We start from the raw sequence: 27,282 nt of genomic DNA on the forward strand, positions 1-27,282 counted from the left end.
CATGTGTATTTATGCTCCCTGGCAAACTAAGTTAAACAAATAGGGACTAAGTTGGGCAGACGTTATAGGAGGTAATACTTCATTATAACTCGACTATGAGCTGCTTATTCTTCTTCCCAATTATGGCATCCCTATGCATCGCTTTCCCAAGAGAAGAATATTCTGGAGGAAAACGAATTACAGCATATAAAGCCTTGGAAGCACAGTAACTGCACAAGAAGGGACAGTAGCTGGAATGAGGGGTCTGAGCACATGTCAACTTGTCTCATTTTGTTCAAAGCATGGTTGTTTCTACCTCAGATATTAAACTGTTAAATTAATTCCTGAAAACTCCGTTTCTTGGTTCACAGTGTGCCTGAATTCAAGCCGTGTGTCAGTAACATCAGGTTCTGTGCAAATAAACAGTAGGTTTCAATTGTCTGCTGCTAATTATCACCTAAATTTGATTTGCACGCTCTTCAAAGGGACTCATATCTTTCCATTTAGTTATTTGTTTCAGTGCAATGAATCTTTAATTCAAACCAAACGTGGGTCAATTTCCAACTGGAAAAAAAAATGCGAGGAATGTGTTTATCCGTGGTCATATCAGTGTCTCTCTTTAGTTTAATATATGTGGTGATTCATGGCCTCAGTGGGGAGGTGAATTTGTGTCAATCCATGAATTGGCTTTGCCTGTTTGGCAAGTTTGTAAAGTCAGTTGTAGAAGGTTTTAAATAATTGTTCCTAATGGGATGGTTCTGGTGGGCTTTAGAATAAGGAGTTCAAGTCCTGAAGTTACACAGGCACAGAAAAATCTCGTTAGACTTCAATTCCCATCCTACCTATAAAAAGCTGTCTGTGTGAAGATGAAATGGAGAGATGGGATAACGGGATCTAGATTCTTTTCTACTGCTTTGAATCTCAACTTAAAAACCTGTGTGTTATATTTTACACAGGCTCCTTGGTTGTCACCGTAACCCTCGGGCTTGTGCACCACCATAAAATTTCAGTCCGAGAACTGGAGGAATTCTGGACGTTTTTCTTTTAAAAATAAACAGAAAGCACCAAATGCAAGCAAGAGGGCTACAGCAACAAGAAAATTTCATTATAATAAATACCACATGTGATCACGATTTACGAAGCAGACAATAAAGAGTAATTTAAAAAGAGAAATCCATCCATTCTCTTTCATGTGGCTAAAGGCAGCATAATTTCTGGCTGTCTTTACTGGAGATTTATTCGAAGATTTAACACCCCCTTCTGTTTTTCTTCTCCTGGAAGCTCAGAGGAGGATACTTTATTAACTTGCTATTCTTTAGATTCACATCTGACCTCTGATTTCTTTTAACATGGAGAGAGTTGGTAGGAGTTTTGATTTTTTTTATTTAAAGAATACCTCCAAGATATTTCAGTAGGGTGATGTTGCATTTCCTGCAGTTTTTTTCTAGTGAATGGAGTAAATACTTCGATAAGTCCATGAATACTGAAAAACCCCTTCTCAAATTCTGTATGTTGTCCTTTGATACCTTAGAGATAGGTTATCTAACATCTGCAAAAAGAAGAACCTTTTTTGATTTGGTACTCAAACAGTCAGCTAAGTCTGAAGTGGTGACCTAATGTAAAAATGTTTGCTGTTGGCAGTGGAGGAAAGATGTCAACTTCATAGCAAGTATTTCTTACACCTCCCTGTTCTGGGCTTCTGTCAGTCCCAGTTAAAATCAGGGTGCTTCTGAAGTGGAGCTCTAATTACAGCATGAACATCCCTGTGCATTTTTACTGTGACTGTATCTGTAAGGTGCACCTCAACAGGGTTCGATACGGGGAATTCTTCTTTGTCAAATGGAAACTTTTCTGGTGGGATCAATGTTTCTAGATTCCAGTGCTGTGTGACTGGTTAATCTCTGTAGTATTTTTATGGTTTATTTTCAGTCCTACCAAATCCAATCCAAATAGTTGTATGTTTTCATCCTATAATGAAGGTAGAGTATGTTCTGGTAGAATTGGTACAGCATAAAAGACACATTAGGATTTATAGGATAGAAGTTTTATATTTAGATTGTCTCAACATTTGTTGACAGAGATGGGGGATCTTACTTATTTAAAAAACCCCAAAGTAAAAATGAACTCAGGAACAAGTTTTTTCCTGTCACAGTAGACGTGGGATGAATCTCAAGATAAGGACATTCAGACTCATAGATGTATTTAATGTAAATTCTGTGTGTGTTTTGTAAGGTTTGGTTGTGAAGTATGTAGGCACCTCTTGTTTCCTAATGTCTGTGCTGTTCAGTGATGAACAGCAGCATGAGAAAGGCTTTGCTTTTCTATATTCCTAGGGCTTTCACATGATGTATTAAAATTATTTGTCTCAGAGTGAAGCCCTCTGTGCAGAGATTTTGAGGGTGGATGGTGGTGGGCTTTTTTAAGTTCTTCAGTACTTTAACTATAATCTTCATAGAGCTGGAGCTCACTTTAGTAGCATCTGAGCATTCATCTTTTTAAGGATGATCTTTCTGCAGATTTGCTGCCTGGAATAATGTTTATACCACGTGAAGCATGATACCTTTGCTAAAATATCTTTGCATGATGCTGTTTTGTGGGAGTTTCTCAGTTCCCATTCTCAGTCCTCCAAAGTCTCTGAGTTGAGACTCTGGGAACTTGTGAATATGATTGATACTGTTTGAAATTACCAGTTCTGAATGAACATACCTGAATGAATGGCTTTCTCTTAGCCATTGCATAGTAATAACTGGTATCCTTAAGGGTTTGCCTTGCACACTCTTGTTTTGCAGTTTTCTGTGTCTAGAATTTCTCTTTGATTTGAAAATTCAGTGAAAACAAGGGCTTGAAAATGGCCTCCAACTCATATTCCTTTCCAGGCAAGGGAAAAAACATGGCAGAACCCCCTACTCACACATTTTCTGACATTCAGATCATCTCCTTGTTGTGTATCTAGCTCTAAGCACAACCATTTCTGTGGGAACAATTCAGAACTTTGGTTCATTTTTCTTCCTTCCCAGAGGAGGAGAGTGACCTGAAGTTCCCTTCTAGCCAAGAAGTGTAGAGTGAATGGCTTTTAAAGATATATATTTTTGAAGATATGATTACTTTAAAATTCTTTTGCTTCAGAAACAAGTTGGTTTGTTGTTTTTTAAAGGTACCAGTGTGCTTGAATTTTTCCTTAATAGTTGCTGTTCGTAATATTGTGGAGGAGGAATCTTTCCAACTCCTTAGTCTTTCACTCATTCTTTCTGTCAGTCTGTCTCCCTAGATAGCTTCTGTGACCCCTTTCTCTTAGAAAGCTTTTTAACTGAAGTAGTCTTTTGATGTCTAGGTTTCAGCCAGCTTTGTTACTTGGCGCAGGAGCCTTATGTTGTTGACTCATCACTTATGAGGAAGATAATTAACTGCAAACACCCTGATGCATTCTTGGTAATTCAGCACCTATAAGATGCTGTACCAGTTCAGCCACAGAGGAAATTGTTACAGATTTCCAGACTGGGAAAGAAACTAAAATTATTCTTTGCTTTGCCTATCTAGTAATTTTATTTCATTGACTAGTTTGCTCCAGAGTAATCTGCACCCCTACTGCATGTTACTGCTATTAAATTGGTGACAGAGACAGTCTGTGTGTGCCAGAGCTTTGTCTGCAGCCTTGTGCTGGACGTTTGTAGCTGGACTGAGATTCAAATTGCCATTACATGTGTAGGAATCTACTCAGAAGTATTTGTTTATTTCTGCTTTTGGTCCAGCAAGTCTGTTAGAACTAAGGGAAGTATTTAGATTCTTCTCCAGTCCTAAAATGCTTTGGATTTCTTGTGTAATTACAGTCAGAAAGCAAGTAACAAAATAAGGAATGTGGAGAAAATCAGCTCAACTATATATGATTTTAAATAGATTAAAAAAAAAAAAAGCTGGTTGGTGCAGCTGAGTCCTGAATTGAGAATGTGGAGAAATTAACTGACTAAACCTTCAGTGAGGCACGGCAGAAACAAGCTCTTGGAGAACAGAGACAGACATTTTACCCACTAAAATTTCCCAAGTTATCCTGGCTAATCTTCACACCTGAGGAGTTTTGGGGCTGCTGTGACCTCCCATGCTGCTTTCACACATAGGTAACTTCATGAATTTCATCAGGGTGAGGTCAGGATGTATTCTCAAAGCACAGACCAAGTCAATAACCAATCTTTTATAAGGGCTCCAAGATTAGTGGTGTCCAGGGCATAGAAACACTCTGAGAAAAGTCTTTGACAAAATATCCATGTCTTTCCCCCCTTTATGCTACTATTAAGAAAAATGGGTCTTTTATGTCCAGTGGAGAAAGCTTGTCACAGTGCTCCATGCCTTTGACACCTTAACGTTGGATTATGTTATCACTGTGCACTCCATGTGGAGCTGTGTGCTGAGGCCTGTGGAAACTGGAGCTGGTGCACACTGTGGATCTCCATGCCAGGAACACTTGAGATCAGCCTTGCTCATTGTTAATAAGTTCCTGGGCAGAATTCAAGGTGTTAGTTGGAACCTATAAAGCCCCAAATGGTGACCCAGGAGGCTGCTTCCCTTCCTGCAGCACAGCGCTTGTATCTGGGATCAGCCAGAGACACCTGACCTCGGCTTTGGAATTCACTTCCCACATCCACCCTCCTGGGCTGGGGTCTGTCAAAAGTTTGTGTGTGCTACAAGCTCAGCCTGTCGTGCCTGATGACCTGGTAGGGGAAGGGGTGAGCTACTGGGAATTTGCTTTATCCTGGTGGTGGTGGTGTGTAATTTTCCCTACTGGTGAGTAGTTTGCTTTGTTTGTTTTTTTTTTTTCTTTCTTTCTTTCTTTTAGTGCTAGAAAGAACAGTATATTGCTTTTTGAAATGAAACCATAGCTACAGTTTATACCTGCAACCATGTGGCTGGAAGCAAGGCATTGGCAACTGCCTTTCAATTAATTACCTTTCTGGTTCCATCGAAATCAGTGGGCGTATGCAACCCATACCTGGTATGGTAGCATTTATTCCCCAGAGCAAAACATTTGAGGTCAGATAGGAATCTATGAAGAAGTTCTATGTCAAGATGGATGAGATGAGGAAACCCTGATAATAGGGCTTCTCGTTAAGACTGAGAGCAGTGATGAGCCATTATTGGAGCAGCCATGTCAGCTGGAGAAGGCAAAGCAAAGACAAGCAACAGAGTAAGGAGAGGCAAAATCTGTGTTGGTGTTTGTTATGTGATCTGCTTTATTCTCAGCTTGTTACATGAGGTGCAGAAGAGGGGAAGCTGCAAGGGGATGGGATGTGCTTGACCTTGATTTCTGATGAAGAGAGGCAGGATGTGTAGTTTCAGCTCTGCAGTGCAGAAAACACAACGTGCAAGCTGAGCTGACTCTTCCTCAGTGCAGATTGTATGAGGTGCCATGATAGGGTCTCACAGAGCACACTGGGGAAATTAAAGTGGGAAACCGAACCAGGGATATTTGGGTATCTACGTAATTTGGCATGGCTGTGCTGTGCCCTTTGAGAAAGTGCCTGTAACAACATTTTTGGGTCTGTACTAATGTAGTTCATGGACAGGAAGAAATTATGACAATTTGTTTTATTTAGCAGTATAAAAAATAATATAAATAGTATTATATACTAATAATATACAACTGTTTTAAGTGGAGAATCCAATGACTTAATGAGAGAAAGATGTGTTGCTTCTCTATTTCACCAGGAACTGTCAGGAGAGGGAGGATAAAGTGTTAGAAAGCTGAGAGTATATATAAATCCAGAGGCTGGAGTGTTTTATTCACCAGTGGCTCATCCCTAATATTTTTTGGCTATAGACCAAAGCTCCTATCTGACAAGACAGGATGTAAAACTGTGAGTAATCCATCCACCAAACAGCACGGGCCAGAATTTTCTGGTTTTGTGTATGTAAACAGTTTGTCCCTGCATTTTCATTCCCATTTGTTTAGACAGATCCCAAATTTAGGTGTAGCACTATGTGTTTATCCACAGGTGGGAGGTACTGTATCCCCAGTGAACCCCATTGGCCTCCCACCCACAGACCCCTGAAAGCTCCAGGTCCCAGTGCAGCTCATTCCTTCACAGAGAAAATGTGTCAGCTGCTTGATCAACCCAAACTTCACCTTTCTCTGCTTTCAGCCTCCCAGCTATGGGGATATAGCTCTTTCAGGCAGCCTGGAATCTGCCTCTCCTTCTTACAGCCCCAAAATATTTGCACAGTGAACAAGCCCCACACGTCTGTCATGGCAAAAGGCTTTTCTTCAGAGACTGAGCCATCCCGATGTAAATGTGATTTTTCTAAACTGTTCATTCATTGCCAGTGAAGAACTTCTTTTCCCTCGGAAAATAACCGTGTCCCAGCTCTAGTAAGTTTATTTGTAAGTCTGATTGACGTATGATGGGACGAAGTTAGACTGACAGTGAGTGTTTCACTGATGTGAAATTTTACACCATATCTGGACATAGTATATACTTGGTTTATGATCCAGCTGGGCATGCTTGTTAGTTATTGTTGAGGTCAATCAAAGTGTAATTGTAACATAGGGAAAGACGGTCCCAGGGCTACAAAGATTTGCTTCCAACAGCTGCTATTCATTATTCATTAAACTCTACCTTCTGTTTTTGAAATTAATAACCCTTGGCTTTCTAACAAGGTATCAGACGTGCAGAATATAGATTTAAAAATCAAAGATGCACTGGTTTCATCCCCAAACAAGAGAGAGCACAAAGCACTTTAGCTAGCAATAGTAGTTGGCAGTAGAACACAGTGTTTCTGTTTGTGGAAAACCAGATGTGAGTTAATTAACCTGAAATTTTCGGGCACTGTACGCTGCATGTGAGAGAACTGACTGGTGTACAATAAACCCCAAACTTATGGAAGTCAGGGGGAACACTCAAAACTTCAGTTAAATAAAATTTCATAAAAATTAGGGCAAAGTACAGTGTCACAAGTATACAGTGGGGGAATATCAGATGAAACAGAGTTCATTCAAATTGGCACTTGCACCTCCTTTAAGGCAGCAAATTTCCAACATCCATTCACCAGTTTGTTTGAAGTGTAGCCCAAGCTTTAGCTCAGGACGATGGCCAAAGGAGGCACATGATGTTTCTGTCCCGTGAATCCCACTCCTGTGTGCCTGTGAATGTTGTCCAACTGAGATGGCACATGGAAAAGTCTCAGGAGAACTTTGGAGCGCAGCTGGGGGCAGGGTCTATCCCAGGCAGGTCCAGGCACATTTTTCCCATTTCATCATCGTTTTGTCATCACTAAGTGCTAATACACTGTGGCAAAAAATTTGTACAAGACGCTGTTCTGAGGCTGAGTCTCAGTGCAGGCCCTCTGTGGGAAATATGATTGACTGTGGTGCATGATCACAAGACAAGCAACTATGGTAGTATATCATAAAGTTAATTCAAACTGGTCTGAGAGTGTTAAAACAGCCACCTCTCTACTCTCTGAGTCAGGTCTTTGATGTCCTTTCTTTTCCTGTGTAAATTCCACGACTTATTCATGTGGGGTGCTTTAAACCATCACGAAATGTTACGTTTATGACGTTTCTAAGCAAACATTGGGATATCCATTGCACATGAGCATGTTTCCTCAGCTCTGCAGGCCTTGTTGGGCAGCTTATCTTCTGTTCTCTCTAAGTCTGACCTTTCATGTTTAGTTACTTTAAAGACACTAGAAAACCAACTATCTACTCAATTTCCTTGTAGCTTGGGGGTGAGGTTAAAATATCATGTAGCTACTGTGTGCTTGACATTATACAGCAACAACTGATAAGCAAATATTTTCTTTTTAAATACACAGTACATTTTGGAGGAGTACCTCATTGTGTATTCTCATTGTGACTCTTTGTCCTGGAGAAGGCCTGATGTTGTTAAATATAAAAAGTTGCCACTGGTGTTTATCTTACTAAATCTGCTCATATCAATTGGTTCTGCCTACCCCATATTTCAAAGCAAAATGATGGGGAAAGGTCATATAGATTGCCCTTCTCTTCACTTCTCAGCTTACAGGTGTCCTGTTTGTAATTAAGGAACAATTTCTTTTGTGATGGTAGTCAAGAAATCTTTCTTTCGTTTCCCTCTTTCTCATTTTTTACATGATGTTTGGAAAGGCAAGTGAAAGCCAGAGAACAGCTAATGCAGTTGGAAGATCTGTCATTCCAGAGGTAATTCATTTTATTAAAAAAAAAAAAAAATCTGAAACGTCTTCTGTGTATTCATATTCAAATTCAAGCCCATAGACTATCAGCAGTGAATTTGGAGGTGACAGGCTGAAGGCAAAGGTTTTGATTGCAAGGCCATCTGGCATTGTTATGAGAAAAGTTCTTGAATGCTTAAAAGAAACCAAAACCACATTGCTCAGTAGGTGCTGACTCCAATGAAATTGAACCATCTTAGTGCAGGTTTGCTGTCTGACTTGTTGGAGAGACTGTGGGAAAATCAGCTATTTCTATCCTGATGAAGTGGCTGTGGCTGAGAATTGTGATTTTACGGGAAAAAATGTGAAATGGAATGTTTGGCATGTTGAAGCAAAATGTTTTAAAATTGTAACTAATTTTTTTAAACTTCCTGCAAGATCCATGCAAGAGGTACCTTTCTAGGAGGCCAGAAAGAGGTAATGAATATTATGTTGCTTTAGTCTGGTCTTACAGCAAGAGAGACTGAAGAAAGATAAAATCTGTTTACTATCACAGAATGGTCTGAAAGTGAGCAATACAGAGAAATATCATTCTGCAGAATATGGAGAGTTTTACTGGGGTTGATTTCCTGAAATCTGAGTTTTTAGATTTCTGTGAAACTTGATTTGTTTGCCTGCTTTTCTTAAAGTTCACGTGCTGTGTTTGCTATAGGCCTCACTGCTTGGATGGAACCGAAGGATTAGAGATGGGATGTAAGGGCTTTTCAATCTAGGTGAGATTGAATTTAGCACTGACTGAAAATGACACTGGTTGTTCGGTGTTCTGGATCAAATGTACAGTGGTCAGATTCAGCCTGGGTCATCTGAGGTCATAGTGCAGCTAAAGTTGAGAAAACATAGCCCCAGCTGAAGCAGCATTTTCACTGTGCTAAGCAGGGCAGAACAGCACCGACTATTCCCACACAAGGTTTCATTCCTATGTATTTCCCCTTCCTTTTTGAGGCTGAGCACTTTATTCCTAGATGCCACATGTAATGCATTTACAAGCTAGGAAAGCATGCAGCAGGCCAGGCATAAATCTGATACGTTATTTTTAGTTGCACCCTTTCCTTTGCTCAGCAATGAAAGGAATAGCAATGGGAAAGAAAAAGGGACTGGTTCCTGCTTTGGCACTGGGGACCTGTCTGCACAGCAGTCTGGTGGCTTGTGAAAGGCAAATGCTGTTTGCCTGGGTCTCCTTTTGGCCAAGCTGGGTTACTTGTGTCATGCCTGTGGAAGAAGGTTCAAGTTGGAATGCACTGGGTGACAGCAAACAGCCCAAAATCAAAGGAATGGGAATTTAAATTTTGTTACCTGCCTTCTACGTACCAAGCCAGGTGTGCTACCGTGCTTGTTGCTAAGAACTAATTTGCATCTAAGAACTTGTATGCTGGTGTCTAAGAACTACAATTAATTTATTGTTTGCAATAGTGGAGCCCTGGTTTAAGGCTTTAGTTTTGTATGGGTGAAGCAGCTCACCCATGAGAAAATCAGACTTCTAAGGTTTTTAAATTTGGCAAAGTGTGAGACCCTCTCTGTAACCAAGATCTTTCTCATGCCAGTGGAGAGTGAGCTCCACTGAATTTGCAGTTGCAGAAATGCTGAGCTCTGTTGATAGCTTATTTCATTTTTCTGGCAGAAGAGATGTAAATCTTCATTCTATCTGTGATAAATTGTGTGTTAATGAAGATAGACCTTGCTTTGATATGAAACCAGGTTAAAAGAAGAATTCTTCTGATGAGCCAAATCCAGAGATAGTGGAAACAGCAAATTAGGATACAGGAGCAATTATGGATTCTGAAGAGGACTTTTTGTGTGGACAATGTCAAGTTCTGTGCAGCTATACTCAAACATTTTTAACATTTGAGTTAAGATCTAAAGGGTGCATTTACAAGCTACTAGTACTGAAAAAAATTGGTGCTGAGTTTTGGGCACAAGATGTATTTTGCTATGAGCACGCCTCCTCGGTTCCCATAAAACACAGCCTGTCTCTGTATGTATAAATGGTCTTGCCTTATTCCACAGAAAGGATCTGCAAATGAGTAAATGGGAGAAGGGATAGTTCACCCAAAATGCTGTCTGCAGGGTTTGCTTTGAAGCTCTCCCATATCTCACATGCGGTGTGTCAGGAAATGAGCCCTCATACTGGTTGATTGGTATGTCCTTGGTTTGACTCACTGCTGCATTATTCCAGTTTTATACTGATGTATCACCATGGGAGTGACCTCTGAGCTTTTTATCTCTGTGTCTCATCAAGGCAGTTATCAAGCATCCAGTCTTCTTATAAACTGAGTGCCTATCAGTTCTATGCTGGCAACACTTACAAGGGCAGAGCGTGTATTGCTACTGTATATCCACTCCATCTTCAGGACTAAGTCATTCAGAGCTTGGTGGAATACAGAAAATCTCCTGATTTCTGCAGATTGGTCACCTATGTCCTAGCACAAAGCACACGGAAATTACCAGCGACTTACTACAGACTGAAAGGTCACCTTCAATAACAACTATTCTCTTCTTACAGCTCTCCTTCAGTCACGATCAGGCTGCACATTTTGGTGTTGCTTTCGTTTCTCCCACTGATACAGAATGTTTTAAGGAGGGAAACAACTCTGGCCTCACCTATCATTCTGTCAGATGCTGAACATCAGACCTGTACTTGAATTATCAGTTGCATGTGGATTATGTTACCTGTCTGTGTTCTGATCAGTTTCTGTTTTCCATATGATACAGCTGGTGGAGGGGTTTTTAGCATATAAAAACTATAACCTGGAAGAACCAACGTTAATTTCCTCTGGAGCCTTATGAAAAGTATCAAGGGTGTGCCTGACTTGTGGTGACAGAGCTTTTCAGCATACCCTGAGAAAGAACTGCTTCTGGGCACACATGGCAGCCAGATACGACTTACATGCGCAGCAGCGTACACAGAGCACCAGCTCATTAACTTTCCATCCATGGATATGCTAGCCAGATACTTTAATTGCACTTTTTATGTACCATCACATGTCTGGGGTCACAAACTGGTAACACCCAGCTGCAGATCAGGCTGAGGTTCCATAAGACCACAAACAGTGGTGATAAGGTGAAAGCTTGATACCTTAAGTCTTATGAACCCTCTGTCTCAGATATTACATCAGGCATTCATGAAAGGACAGACAGAATAAATTAGTCAATGTAAAATGTATCTGAAAGCCTGAGATAATCCTATAATTCCCAGTATTATCCCTAATAACATGACTGTGGAACCAGTGATGAAATGGAGCAAAGAGGTCATTGCATGTCAGGGTTCAGATAAGATCTTCTGTGGATTCTTTCCTGTAAGATCTAACCAAAGAAGTTGAAAGTAATTTGAAAAGAACTCTTTAAAGTAGTCTTTCATCTGAAGGGATTAGGAGCCCACAGATGAATATGATGTTCCTCAATCTCCCTGGAAAAAAAAGGCTTTGCCGGGACAGCCTCAAATCACTGCAAAGAAATCTTTAGAATTCAGAACTCAATTCCCAGGCACAATGCAGTGCATATTTGGTGTGATCAAGGAACGGTAAAAGAGGACTTTAAATGGACCCTACATGGGCAGCTGATTGAAAAAGCTTTGGGAAGGGTCATGCATCTGGGTCAGGTTTCTGGGAGGAGAGCAGCATTTAGGAGTTACCTGCATCTTGCTCCCAGAGTAGCAGCAGAGGTGGTGAAGGTGTGCTATGGCTCTCAGAGGAGGGATCCCGGTGTGGTCCTTGGCTGGATTGTGCACCGTGGCTTGAGGAGCCACCTGCTTGTGGCTCCTGTGTTCTCTGGCCCATGTGGTGGCCTCTGCAGTGGTGGCCTCTTGATGACTGCACTATTGTTTTTATTTTTGTGTGGGAAGAGGTCCCACCAGCAGGATCTGATGGATGAAAAGGGACTGAAGAAACATGGTAGACATGCAGGCTCAGCTGATGTGCAACTGGTCCTGTGCCCACAGCTGTGTGTTGAGAATATGGGTGCCTGTGGCCCTCTGGTTCTTGCAATGCTGGGATGGCTGTAACACAGGGGCCAGCAGCTGGGATGAGAGCATCAGATGGACAGGTCACCAGAAGTGTGGTGGTGCATGTCCTGAGCTGAGAGGGGAGTCTGAAACCAAGAAGAACTTGTGTTTTCCTTTCTTTTTGCAGAGAGAAGGTAGCAGAGTGTAACTGATTCCAAGGCATCTGCTTAAAAATTAGTGATGCTGGTCATGTCTGGAGTTTAGTACCACAAAGTCCTCCTTGAAACCACTCCCTGTTCATTCTTCCCATAGGATCCCAGGAGAAAGGGTAAGCAAGAATTTCTGGTTCCCACTGGAGTAGACTATGAATGTGGGAGGACTTTCTATGATTTTCCCTGGAAAGGAACTGTGGTTGGGACATATGGTCTTCTAATTTGGAAAAATCTTGTATTTTCCAGGGTGCTTGCCATAAGTCAGGGAGAGTTTGGGCTCACTGGAAAGATGGGTGGGCAGAAAAGCTTTTTTTTTGCTTGGTTTGGTTTTTTTAAAAATTTCTCCAGTTTGGGCTCTGGCACACACTGTTTCACTCTGTTGTTTGAGATTTTGCCACTAAAAAACCTTGGGAAGAAAGGAACCTTCTTCCCTATTGCAAAGCTGCTGTTGCTTGGGATACCCTGCCGGGCTTCTGAAGAGAAGTGATGACAGACACCCTGTGACAGACGTAAAAACCAGCTCTGGAATCCGAACAGCAAACCAAGCGTGTGAGCAAAAGCTGCTCTGACTTGTGTGTGTCTTCATTGTCGCCTGCCAGTTTCAAACCAGGCTGTGTCAGTGGAGCCCTTTAAATGCTTCTTGGGAGAACTGGCTGCTCTGAAGAACCAAAATGGGGAACATAACTTACAGCTCTGAAATGTGTAGTGCAGTTTCTGGAGAAACAATGCAACGCAAGGATATGGAGATCTGAGCTGTAAAAGCCTGTAAGGCAGATAAGGCACCAGGGATTTGCTTGTACCACACTGGGAAGATTCCTAGTCGTCAGTACGGATGTGAGACATTCATGCTCAGTGAGAAAGAGCTGAGCCCCTCAGACAATTATAATTAGATCATTAAAGTTAAATGCCAGACTCTCTCTTTATATTGCAGTAATAAAAGGGTAGTGAGAACCTCCAGTAAAAGTGTCAGATGATGTGCTATTCCCAACCTGCGATTCCTATGGATTATGGATGAAGTCGCAGCCAACACACAGCATATTTCCCATGTGAACAGATCTAGTTTCACCATCACCACTGTGAAACAGACACAAGACTCTCCAACACGCGAGCTCTAGTCCGGTTTGGTTTGACAACAGAGAGTGATTCCTGCATGGAAACATTTCCAGTGCTGGGGTGTCTGAGGGGTGCCGTGTGCTGACCTCACCCCACTGAGAGCAAAAGGATGGAGGGCTACTTAGCTGCACTCATGGCAACAGAAGAGTGGGGGAAACAGCGTAGGCCTGACGTGGTTAACCAGGCTTGGTTAGCCAAAGGCTGTCTGGGGTATAGAGACAGCCTCAGGGCAGGGGGGTGGCAGTAACAGCTTCACTCCCCATAGCAAATGTAGCTTTGTCTGCTGGATGTATCCGTTCTGAAGGAAGAGGAATCCTAGGCTAGTACAGCTCTTTAGATCAAACAGTGAAATGAGTGACTTGGCACACCTGAAACTGCTGGTTGAAATCTTTTCTTCCTGTTTCTCTCTATCTTGATAACCATATATCCTTGCATACTTATAAGTTCCACAGGGGTTAACTCATTGGCATTACCTTGGGGATAGAAATATTTGGAACCACTGGCATTCCTGTTTCCCCAAGTGTCAGTGGATGTTATCTGTTCATGTCTGACTGTGTCTTTGATATCTTCAGATGGAAGGTGATGGTGACGCCCCATCCCCTTCATGCCAGCCATATATCACCCTTCTGGCACCAGAACTCCTCTGACATCTGACCTGAGTACTATCAGTTGCAGCACATTCAGTTGCCTACAAAAGCCAGCTTTTTGCTGCAGGGAATACCATTTCCTGTAGCTCCTGGCAGACCTGAGGGGCCAGACAAATCACTGTGCAGGGCTCACCCCTGTCCAAAATGCCTTTTTCCACTGCAGAAGAGGCCCTCTCCACCTGTACGTTGCTTGCACCTTAGGGACTGCTCAGCCTTGCACAGGGAACAGGATGGACTGCACTTCATGAATGGACAGTTACTCAGAATCTCGCTTCATTATTTCATGTTTTTTGCCTGCTCTTTTGGGTCATATATGTTTCCAAAGCATCCTTTATTTATAAAGCTCTTTTTGTGGACTTTCTATGGTGCTGATTGTGAAGTTACCTGAGGCTTTTATATCAATGCATTAGTTTTTACTCTGCCCATGTGAGGGGTAGAAATGGCCCAAACCAGTGCTAGAGGGGATTTTAGACTGCAGCAGGGATGTCAAGAGTCTCCAATAATTTCAGCTGGTTTTGTGAGAGATTAGCACTGTAGACAAATCCGGATCAGACTCTCACTTCCAGGTGAGACTCCCAGAGCTGGTGCCATGTGTGGGGAGCTGGCACTGCCTGAGCTGCCTGGATCCACCTGAAAGCATTGCCCTTTGCAAGAGTAAACTTCAACTGCTGAGAGCAGCATTCATGTGTGGGAGCCATGAAAGTGGCTCTCTCTGCACTCACTTTTCACCTTTCAGTCTTCCCAGGAAAAAAGGCAGAATGAGGGGAAAAAAGCAACAGAGGTGTAAATGTCTGTGAATGGTAAATAGGTAGTTGATCTCTGTGGGTTTTGTTTGCTTGTTTGTTTAAATCCCCCCCAGCAGTGTTGATGTTCAACAGGGATTCTATTCTGCCCCATAAAGCATTTTTTGTTTCCCTACTATCTTCAGCTGGAACTTTATCAAACCTACTGGCCAAATCCAAATCATTTTGTGTACCAAACCACTCTGAGCACTCCAGTTGAGAGCCTTAATGCTCCAACTTTATTTTTAACAACTATTCTCTTTAGTGTGATTCCTGGGAAGCTTTGCACAAAGCCCTTCTCCCTAAGCATTGGTGTGTAAGACTCCCCTGTGATCAGTCAACAGGTCTGAACTGCTGGAGCCAAGCACAAGCCTGACTCGTGTGAGACAACATGCTGCATGACTAAAGATGCTACAGTCTTTCTGAAAACTTGGGGGAGACTCCCTAAGAGCACCAAAGTGGGAGAAAAGCCAGTACAGGAGATTCCATCAATAGCTGTAGCTGAAAATTTCCTTTTGCCAGTTAAATGGAAACAGGAGAGGGCTTGTGACTCCTGACTGAGGTTTAGTGGCATAGGAGAGAAGGATATTTCTTTCAATGTGATCCTGACAACATCTATTAAGCCCCACTTGGCAAAGCTCACAAAATGACCTCTGCCAGTTGATACCACCTGGACCACTGAATTTTTTCCTCCTACATTTTAAAAATAAATATTCATGTTTATTTTTTCTTTTTGAAGATTGCAGAATTATTTTGATTTTGTTCATGCAGAAGAATATAAAGACATAAGGAAAAACTTTGCTTTTCTTCCCAACCCCCATTATTTAATACAAACAGTTTTGTCCATTTGAGAACAACACTTCCACCAAGGTCTAGTAACTGAGTTCTGACTTTGTTTTTAAGCCATATTTCATCTGATGTTGGGAGGGAGTGCACTCCTTCACTCCTCTGTAAGTTAGAGCTCATAAAGAAGAAAGACCAAGCTTTTCTTGCTGACAGAGTACTTTGGAAATTTAGGTTTGGAAATTTATATTTTTACTATTACCACACCTTGAAAGTAAATAGAAAATTAGGACTTTCTTATTTCCAGGGGCAGAAATGGCAAGGGAAGATGAGAGAGAGGTCTAGATCTCAGTCTGACAACATCAGTCTCTTGAAACTGACACTTTGGCGGGCAGTTTCAGTCTGGTGATTTGTTTGATCTATTATAAAATCCTCTCTACCAGTGTGCAGCTACCACCCACTTATATTTATTATGCAGTTTTATTTTTGCTTGGTAATATTTTTCTTGTGTTTATTTTAAAAGGTCTACATTTTGTGGTGACAGTCTCCCATTTTCCAAATTAACTGCTAGCAGATGTTGCTGTGTGGTGTGAAGCACACACAGCAGCTGAAACCGCCAAGGTCTGGATACGGGCTTAGGAAGAAAAAATCCTTGTGTTATTCAAGCAAGTTTCAGGAGTGTCTATAAAGTGCTTATGTAGAATCTTATTCAGAAAATAAATTACTGTTGTTTTTATAGCTTTTAGCTGGTTTTAGTGTTTGGAATTACTGTTGAAACCTCACAAGTCTGTACCATGTTTTAAGAAATGAAATATCATTCAGGCAGTGTTATTTAGGAAAGGATTAACTGCTGATACATTATATACAGGCAAATGCAGGTAAGTTCTACTTGGAACTACAGCTGCCTGGTTTTGTCCCTTCTAAAATCCCTGCTACTGTTGCATGTGTGCTAAACCCTAGCTTGTGGACCTAAAATCTTCAGTGTGAGCAGAGCAATTTGAGCAGACTGTTTTTGAAACTCTTGATGAAAATGAGGAGTCATGCTTTTCCTTTTGGAATGAAGTACTGCTATTTGGTTGGGTTATTAGTTACGCCCTTGTTTGTTTGTTTGTTGCAACTGTGAAATTTCCCCCAGTTTTGGACAAACCGTGATGCATTTGTGAGAAAGTGAGGATGTGTGTGTTGCAGAGGTGAGTGGCTAGGCAGGTAACTAACCTGCCTGCACCATTTATATATCCTGCAATTGCAATTGCTCATCCAGGTAACTAGGTAAGTTATAAGCACTCTCTGTTCTCCATGTCTGTCCTGAGTAGGACAAGCAGGGAAAGAAAGAGTGTCATATTGTGGCAAGTGATTCACTGCCCAACTTGTTGCTGGAGTGCTCAGGAGGCAGTGTGGTCAGTGTGGCTGTGGCTACATCACAGAAAGGTTTTAAGGTCTGTTTGTGTGAGCTTTTGTTAAAAACAAACCAAGTATTAGAGAATCACAGAATGGCCTGGGTTGAAAGGGGCCTTAAAGCTAGTCTAGTTTCAACCCCCAGCCATGGGCAGGGACAGCTTTCACTAGACCAGGTTGCTCAAAGCCCCATCCTTGAACATGTCCAGGGATGGGCAACCTGTTCCAGTATCTTGCTACCCTCACAGTGATGAGCTTCTTCCTAATATCTAATCTAAACCTACCCTCAGTTTAAAGCCATTACTCCTTGATTTATCACTATCTTATGCTGTAGTTGGCTCTGCATTAGAGCAGGGAAACGGACTAGAAAAAATTTAGTTTCCTTTTAAATCTACCATTCTCTGTCTGAGCCTTGCTCTGCAGCCTCCGTCAAAGAAATGGGAAAATTAACCGGGTTTGCTCCACTAGATGCGCGACTGTAGAAGAGATGCCCACTAGATGTCACTGGTACTTCACTGAAATAAGATTTAAAAAGCCTTTTCTGGTAGTTAGCTAAAAAGAGATGAAGTACAAGTGGGCATCATCCCCGTGCTTGAGCCCTTCTCGGCGCCACTCCCGTGCCAAGGCTTGTGATGCCTCCCACTCCTCGGGACGTCCTGTGCTGGCCCAAGGAACGGAGCCATCCTGGGCTTGTGTGTGCTGGTTAATTCGTCCCACAAGCTTAAGGCTCTAAAACTGGCTGTGTTATATGCTGAAGTTTTGAAGAGCCCGTGGACAGGTATAGGAATGCTTTTGGGATTAGCACTATGCACACACATTTGGACAAAGGCCTCTCTCCTTGTGAAAGTATTTCAACAGTGCTATTCTATTCACTAGGACTGCTAAGGATTTTATTTTCCTTATCTTTCAAAGGCAACAGCTAATTCTGCATCTGATTCTGAGGCAAAGCTCCATGCTGATATGGAATATCAGCAGACTTTTGTCTGTAAAGAGGACCTGAATGTCCAATAATCTTGTTAAAGAAGGGTTATCACAAAGGTGGCAGATACACAGAAGCTGGTCTTCAACAGTATTTTTAATGCAGAACTTGGACAAATTATATCTGCTTTATTTCACTTGACCTACTAGAGGTCCCTCCAGTTAAATCACCTGCAGTTGGCCTGCAGTTGACCCTTTGTTGACTTATTTAATCATCTGCCTAGTTTTCAGAACAGGGTATGAGCATTCAGTCCTTGAAAAGGTCCTGTCACTGGGCAGTGAGGCTCGTACCTGATAATCTGCCCGTCACACAATATGAGCAGAGATGACAATCACTTACCTCTTTTATGTCATGATATAAGGCTGAAATTGTCGAAAATGAGGAAGAAAGCCATTATTTAATCAATGGAATTGCGTCAATTGAGTAAAATTTGTCTCTAGTGTAAACAAATGGAATGTCTTTGCGCTCTGTGAAAACAAGACTAAATTACTTGCAGATCTTGCAGATAGAAAAACATAGGAAGTGGACTTGTAGGCTGACACATTTGGGGGTTTTGAGTATGCATTTAAAATAATTATCCAGATTAAACTGGATTACTTAATATAGTTTTTGCATCATGCGTATGCACGTTCAATTTTAAAGCGATAAAACCAATATTAGTCTTTTTTGCAGTCATGTTTGATTATTTGAGAAATTCCTCAGAACAATGCAGGACTATTACCAATGAATATACTAGTTAAATATAAAAATGCCAAACCCCAGTTTTAACTTCTGCGGGTGAGTTGAAGAACAGTCCTCAGTGTGTTCCAGGACAGAGAAAGTTTTGGTACACGTACATGTAAGAGACTTGATGGGAGAATATGATCTTTCATTAAAAATAATAAAATAAACCTAAGTGCCCCACTCTGTAGCCCCATATCTATACAAATAACAGAACACAGTAAAGAATTTAACAGTTTCTAGATTCATGCTTTTAACCAATTCCCCAGGTTTTGGTAACATGAACACTCGAATATTAGTGATTACAGCCTGAAGATCAATCTGAATGTGGAAAAACCAGGAGCTGCGTGGGTTATTGGGATATCAGCCTGCAGGTATTTTACATATCCTTAAGCTTTCCACAGGTTCAGCAGAAGAGAATGTGGATGTGTTAAAGATATATATTTCCAATCTGTAGAAACTCTTACTTGTTAAAGTAAATTCTGTTGGTGCTTTTGTAACTGATCTGAAGTGACCAGCTGGACTAACATCAGTCATGCGCTTGACATGATGCCTCTAGAATGCAAGATATGCCTATGTAGGTCTTCCTTGCCGATTCAGAAATTGGGATTGCTCTGCAGAGAAGTTTGTAGGAAGAAGCTAGCCTGGGAGCCAGGTATTTAATATTTTCTTTTTTTCTGACAGCACTCAGGAAGGGAGCTCAGAGATCTCCTCTGCTCCAGAGCAGCTCTCACACCCTCTTGCTGTGCCATGGAAGTTAACCCTCCCCAGAGGGATATGAACTTGAAGCTTCTTTGGTTTATTAGAACATAAGACATCTACAGCTCTGTCTTCACTACCAGATAAAGTCCCAATCTGACTTAACCCAGTCTGCAAGTTTGTTGCCACTGGGGTTCCTTGTGCAGCACTTCCGTGGTGGCAGCTGTAACAGGCCCAGACAATGGGGTGTGCTTCCCATGTTTTGGTGCTGGTCCTTTCTGCAGGCAAGTTCTATGGGAAAGGGTGTGAGTGGGAAGGCTTTGGGGAGGGGGGTCTGTAAATCCTGTGGGTTCATGTTTTGGATTTTGAGAAATTAGTAGGAAGGCAACTGCCAGCTCCAGTTTCATTAGGGTGATGCACCCTGGAACACCCTTGGCATTTGGCTTTGTTTACAGGTCAGTGTAATGATAAAGTTCACCTCCTTTCATTGCAGGTGTTGCTTTGGATATCTGAATATATTTATTCAGAAATGCCTGACATAGCTGATAAAGAAAACACTATGCTAGATTTTAGTAAAGTCAATGAATCTAATAGCCAATTAGTAGAGTGACATCTCTGTATTTGTCTGAGAATTTGATTCCTACAACTTCTAATTTCATGGTTTAGGGTCTTGTTTCTCTTCTTTTGTCATTTAAGATAATTTGTTAGCTTTTAACTGAATTTGAAAAAAGCTCCTTATTGTTATGCTCTGCATAGTAAAGCATACTTAAGCAGCAAGGTAGAGAAATCTGCACCTTGAGAGAGTATCATGTTGTGCTGAGACTTCTGAGAGATTAGCTTTTGAAGAACCTCTTTGTTTTTATTCTGAATATGATCCAGTCCTGGGAATTTAATTTGCTTCTCTAGATCATTATGTTTGCATGTTTTCTTATCAAAGGAGGCATAAGTTTGGGGCATGAGCCTGTAAATCTGTTTTCACATAATTTATTAAAAGTCACATAGTACTGGTGCCATTGGAGGGAAAGATTCTGTTTATCTGTTAATTCTACAGTGACATTTAGTCCTTTCAACATGGTTTTCATTTTTAGAGGTCAGTGCTTATTCTACACTATGATTTTCCAGGGATTGGTGGGTTTGTGAATAAAACTCAAATAAATTTTGTTTTCTTTCTGCTTAGTTTCTCTCCATTCTGCATCTCCTTACAGTGCCCATCATCCAATGAAGTCAAGTTGCCTGTCATAATGCAGGACTGGCTTTTTGCAGGATAGTCTCAGCGGGACAGAGGAGCAGAAGTTTAGCAGCACCTTTAAGTTGCTTGGTTTTCCCTCAAGTCAGCCAACATCCCATGTTCACAGGCCAGATTATTATGCTTTTGTTCAAAAGACTGTTCTAATCCATTTTCCACAAAGAACTCTGAAGGGTTTATTGTTTCTGTGTTGTGTTCCCTTAACAGTTGATGAGGTCTGTGAGCGACTTTTTCTATCATTTCTGAAAACCCTATGGAATACTTCGTGGGATTTGCAGAAGAAAGTTTCCAATTTCCTTCTCCTTCCTTGCATTAGCACTGAATATCCCAGGGAGTGAATTCAGCTCTGTTCAGAACCACAGCCTGTAAGAAATGATCATGTGCTGGTGTGTTGTGGCAGCCAGAGCAGACTACTCATGTTTAGGGCTGATCCTATCATTGTGGGGATGGACAAACAGCCTGATTCTGCTTGCACAAGCTGAAGCAAATTTTGACTTTAAAGGGGGTGGAGGGAACAGGACCAGTCAGTTTTGAAAGTGGATTTGAAAGCTGTGTCTAGTTAATTTGGATGCCCTTCTGTTTAGGGCTTTGAGCCTTAAGAGAGGAGAAGTAGAGTGATCCCTTAAGGTCTTCAGCTTCCACATCCATCTCCTGTTGATATAACTGGGGAATGAACTCACAAGACAAAACCAGTAAATGAGGCCTCTGAGGGTGAGTATAGTTGTGATTTCCTAAGCATTTCTATCCTACTAGGAAACTTTCAGATATCGCCAAAGGTTCAAATACTCTATTTAAAAGGGGCTTCCTCCAGGTTTCTAAAGGCAGCTGATCAAAGCATGGCTTTGTGCAGAGAGCACAATACACTTCACGTGTGCCCAAATGAAGCTGCTCCCCTGTGGCAGCAGCAGCATGGCTCAGTGCAGGCCTGTGCTTCCCAGTGAGCCTGCTCGCCTCATCGCTCCTCTTCCCTGAGCAAGCAGCTCTCAGCAGGCAGCTGCTCTCTGGGCAGGCTGCTTTTAGGGAAGCTTAGTGTTAAGAGTGGGATTGAATTATAGCTATGTGGGTTCAAGTGCCAAGGTTTATTTGAGTGCTTGTAATGCTAAGATGTAAACTAAATTGTAGTAGGCTCCAAAGACAAAAGTTCTGACCCCTCAGTCCAGGGACTGGGACTCCTCTTGGACGTTGTCTACTCAGCTCTGGCATAAGCATGCAAATACCTTGCTTGGAACAGAGGGACTGTGCTCCAATGGCAGCTTTTGGCCTGGGTCTGAAACCCAAATTTTCATAGATTTGAAGAAGTCACAGTTCCTGCTAGGATCAACAGGAGATGCAGGTGCCAGTATTGAGAACAGCAAGACTTAATTCAAGTTGGATTCTCTTGGTTTCAACTCACAGTTGAAAATGCTGCTTCTAGTGTCTCTGAATGTCTCTTGAAGGTGTGGGATGCTGTCAGGCTTGGCTGGCTGATATTTGCCAGCATTTTCAAGACCCCTCAGAAGTTAAAACAACTGTACATTACTGTTGTTATTAACAATCATAAAGTATTTATTTTATTATGATTTGGGCAGTATTTCATTCAGAGAAGCTTGACTCATCTTCTAATATTTATGACTTATGGTTTAGTTACTTGCCAGTCAATTTTCCAAAAACTTGCTGCTCTCGATTTTGCTTTGCTCAGTGAGACAGACTGAGCTCTTCTGGTTTGGGGAGCAGTGGATGTAAACATGTGACATTTCATCTCACAAATGGCATCATGTTTACAGTGCCAGGGTCTGCTTAATCTCTGTGTTTCGGTTTATGCTGCCATAACCCCATTTATTTCAATACAGCTGATCTGCAGTAATGCAGCTGAAAGTCAGAAAACTTGACAGAAATGCCTGTAGGCAGCTACAAATGGTTAAAAGTAATACAGAAATCTGACTCAGCCTCTCAGATGGCAAAAATTCCTTCACTGCATTAAAGTTACGTGACTGGGATACTGGGATCCGTCTTCATTTCTTGCATATTTTATTGTGTTTAAAATTATGATTAAGGGAGAGTTGGAGAGTAAGGTAGAAAATACAGAATGCTTGAATCGTTTAGAGACAGAAGAGATTCATTAAAATGAGCTTTGCAACCCCAAACCCATTTCTTACCCATTCTACAGAAACACAAGATGCAGTTTCTTTAAAATCCACTGCCAAGAGGACAAAATGTTACTTTATTTCACTTTTTACTCCCCTACACTTTCACTCTCTGATTAGTCCTGTTGTTTCTTTATGAATAAACCTGACTGCATGTCCATCCTCAATGCTTTTGGGCCTTATCCACCAAACAGATGCTGTTTAGTTTCTTCTGATTTCTTTTCCTGGTGAACCTCTTTATTGTCTGTATTGTTACAGACGGAATTCAGTTCAAGCTTATTTTTTGGTTTCTGTTCAAAATAGAATCAGGACGATGATTTATTACTTGTATGATGTTAGGCCTAAAAGCCCTTTCCTGGGCTCTTACTCAGTTGTTCCAGGAGCTATATAAAACCAGAACAAAGGCAATGTGTGTGCTGTTGCATACTTTTAAACTGATTATTCTAGAAAGGCAGAATTTCTCCTTAACTATGAGAAAAGTTCTCTTCTGCTCAACTCCATTAGCTATATACCAGGGTTGAAAAATCCGACCATTATCATGTATTGGTAGATGCTTTTCATGCTGTCCTTGATAACTGCAGTGGGGAGAAGGAATTAGAGCTTGCCTGTTGCAGGAGGTTGCATCTCAGAGGATAACTTGATATTTAATTTTTCATGAAAAGGACACTATGTCTTGGTTATTTCCCTTGCAGGAAACCTGGGTTCATCAAAGCCTGATGTGCTGCTTAGGTGAGTCCATGATTCACAGGAGAGTGCGAGTCTGGGCATTGGGATGTCACAAGAAGGTTTTGCAGGGGCTCAAATATGAGCCAATTTAGCAAATACGAGCCAATTTAGCAAATACTATTTGTATTTTTGACATCTAGCTTTGTAAGGCATAATTAAATTTTGATCTAGCTATTCTTTCTTGAGTAGAACTTCCCAGTAATTTGGAAGCCTTTTCTACTGATAATGTTTTTTGCCAGTATATAAAAACAAATACTCGAAGACAGCAGAACTCCTAGAGAGCCATCCTGCTTTTATAGCTGCTGCTTCCCTGGGTATCTGCCACTGCCTCCAGGGAGCAGGATGCAATGAAACTGTAGACGCTCCTTTGAGGGATTCTCATGGAGCTGTTGACAAGTTCTTCATGGGCTGTGGACAATATACCACTATGCACTTGTGTCACACCACAGGGGCCTCCCATTGACGCTTATCCTTTTCGTTTGGCCTCTGACCTCCGCTGCTTGCCACTTAGGCAAGCAGCAGTTCAGAAAAGAAAGCAAAAGTCAGACCAAAGTAGCTTTCATCTACCTTGTGTAGCCTGGCTTGTACTTCTTGCTGTTTTTCAAATTGCTTGTAATTAATGCAGATCCTGTATCTTTCCCCCCATTTTGAAGTGAAATCCATTCTTGAGTATAAATGGACAAAACAACATTGTTTCACTGCTACCCATGTGGGAATTTTCACCCTGACATCATTATTCTTTTTTTAATTTTTTTTTTTGCATATCAGAGGTAATCCAGATCTCACCCCAGAGAGTTAAGAAATGTACAAATGCAAATTTACAGGTTTAGTCTCTCTTCAGTGTCTGACTTTCACATGTTAGTGATCTGTGCATGGGCTTACTGAACTGAAGGCAAAATGTCATGTAAAAGTTCAGTTTAGACACTCCATGCAGCAATGATTTTGAATGTGAGCTTCTCATTCATCTGGGCAGTGAAAACACTCCCTTACAATTGGTCACTATATCAATGCCAATATTTAAGTCAGGACTGGAAGTAATTGTATTCCTCTGAATCTGACTGTAGAGCTGCAGCCCCCCAGCTTGTCTCCCAGTGACACCAAGGAATAACTTCAGTGGCCCCCAAGTCTGTTAATTGAATTACAGGAGTGCTGAAAACCCTGTCTTTATCCAGGGTTCTGTGGTGTCGAGGTGTTGTACAAAATCAGAATGAAAAGCCACTTTTTACGACGTGTGGGTTGGGAAACAACCCACGAAGCCTCCTCCATTCCTCTGCTTGATCCCCAGTAGCTGCCTCCCCCCTCCCACTGGTTCTGGAAGTGGTCATCAAATGAAAGGGTAGAGCTAGAGGGAGGGAAGAGGGTGATTTAATTAGAGATCTAAGGGGTCATTTTTTCCCCCCCCCAGCATGTAGTATTGTTGTAAGTCAGCACTTACTGACGTGTGATGATTACAGACAACCAAGAAACTGGCCTACACACACTCTTCTAGACTTACCATGGCACACACAGGACCCTTTGGTTTTAAGAATGAACAGTTTACTCTCTTTGTTTTCAGTTAAACTGATCTAGGAGAACAATTAAAATAAAATTAGATATCACATATAGGAAGGATAGCCTGAAAAACAAAGCAAATGTTAAAAATTGGCAGTGGTCATTTCCAAAAAAGACAAAGCTTTGTTGAAAATCTATCCAGGAGATTCAGGAGCGTAGGTTTTACCAAAAGTCAGCAGGATTTAAGTTGTAAGCCCCATATAGAGTTTGGAGTATTTTCTCTGGTATTTGTACTTCAGTTCAGCAAAGATAAAAATAATTTAAAATGTTCAGTTTTGAATTTTAAGACGCAGAACTTTGGGAAATGACTGATTTCATTTTAAAGATGTTTCCTTACTAAATTTTCAGTTTTAGTCAGAGGTTTCACAGTTTTAGCTGGTGCTGTGGGTTTCAAATATTACTTGCAAGACTATGCTTTCATTCCTTCAGGAAAGAAAATAAGATTCTGACCATTAATAGGCTGAAAGAGCTCATGATTTAAAAAAGCTATCTTGTAAATGAGAGTGGAGGGATTCATCAATGATTAATGAATAATCAATGACTATATGAATATATTTTAATACTTGCTTTTGGCAGGAGCAATACAATGAGTGAGAAGCAAACCCAAAGTTTCTTAGTGATGACTAAGCATCAAGACACTAGTGGTGAAAGGAAGCTGCTGGATACCAAAACAATTTAAGTCACTGCTGTAATCAAGTTACCTTCTTTTTCTGCTTCATTTCATGAGGCTAGAAACAGTGGACCATGGCTGAGCATTTAATCCTTTTCCCTGTCTCACAATGAATTAAGAAGATGGTCCCTGCTTAATATAGATAGACAATTATCAGACCACTAAGGCAGCCAGTTGTAGCTTCATTCACACTGGCTCTCCATGGATGCCAAGAGTTTGCAGGATCGAGGCCAGTATTTATAACTCCAATCTACTGCACAGCTCTTTTTCAGTTCTTGATTCTTAACAGGTGCTCTCCCCCTGCCCAGTCTCTGCTGACTGTGAAAGCAATTGAAGGTATTATGGTTAGACACTAAATATATCATGAAGATTAACTTGATAAATGATCAATTCTGGCCTCATGCTTGAAATTTAAGTCAATTGTCTGGATGAAATGTGTAAATCCCTGTATAACAGACATTTATCTCTCTCCAGGCTTTTCAGTGCTCTGCGCAAGATGAAAGCCATGAGTGGATAATTCTTTCTGGAGGTGATGCTGTATTTTTTTCTTCCACTAGGAATAATTTCCTGGGATGTGGTGTCCAGCTGTGTGCATGCGTGATATTCCAAAAATAAGGGGCACAGCTACTTTGGAGAGTGTTTCCAGGGGTGAAGCTCTGAATGGCCTGAGATCTGATAGACATGCCAGGTAGAAAATGGGATCTTGCCTTCCAAGCATTGTCCCCAGTGTCCAGCTGGTCACAACCCTGTTCTTAGGGCTTGCCCCTGACAAGAGTGATGGGAGTATTTATTCTCTATAATAGCCTGCAGGCATTGTGCTGCATATGCTTTAGTGGGAATATTTTCTTTTTCTCTTATGTCTTTCCCTTCCTTTCTCTCCTGATCCTGGCTTCTTCCCTTCTTTTACATTTTCTGGATGGACTGCACATTTTCAAAGTTTGATGCTTTATTTTTTTCCCGTTATTCCCTGAGTGGCACAGCTGAAGTGTTACAGGCCGGTCATCAAAGTGCCTTTAAAAAAGGGAATTGTCAGGGACTCACATATGTTTGAACTGTATGTCTTTGCATAGTGATTTTCAAGGGTTATCAGAGGAAAGTATGAGTTGGTTTGACAGTGGTCCCATCACAAGCTCTTACCTTCAGGAATTCAACCTCCTACTTTTATGGCCTATTCACAGTCCCTCTGGAAATTTTAAACACAGCATGCTAGGATGTTGGTTAACAGCAAATAAACCTGTGTGCTGACCTGCCCATGTGCTAATAATAAGTCATGAGTCTGTTTTTTAAGAAACTCTGTCACAAATGGTGGTTGAAAAAATAAATGAAAGGCCAGATTCCTACAGATAAGACCATCCAGATGGAACTGCTGGGGGATAGGTTAATGAGTTGGCTCTGTAGCCTTGACAGTCTTCTTTCAAAAAAAAGGGGCGCGTGTTGTTCAGACAAGCCCATGGCCTCTGTTTTCCAAAGGTGAAATTTACCATGGAGTGAAGGGCCAGCGAAAGGTCTCTGCCTTGAGCT

The 27,282-nt window shown here is 41.4% G+C and overlaps 1 long non-coding RNA gene across 1 annotated transcript in view; it reads left to right on the plus strand.

Annotated features, from left to right (window-relative positions):
* Nucleotides 1-12,057: 12,057 nt before the first annotated feature.
* LOC120411791 overlaps nucleotides 12,058-27,282 on the plus strand; it is a 70,412-nt gene continuing 55,187 nt past the window's right edge. The window contains exons 1-3 of the long non-coding RNA XR_005604312.1: nucleotides 12,058-12,443; nucleotides 23,507-23,543; nucleotides 26,236-26,449. This is a non-coding gene — a long non-coding RNA (uncharacterized LOC120411791). The remainder of the gene's footprint in view (nucleotides 12,444-23,506; nucleotides 23,544-26,235; nucleotides 26,450-27,282) is intronic.

This window comes from Corvus cornix, chromosome 3, assembly GCF_000738735.6.
Source record: "Corvus cornix cornix isolate S_Up_H32 chromosome 3, ASM73873v5, whole genome shotgun sequence".
Lineage (NCBI taxonomy): Eukaryota > Metazoa > Chordata > Aves > Passeriformes > Corvidae > Corvus > Corvus cornix.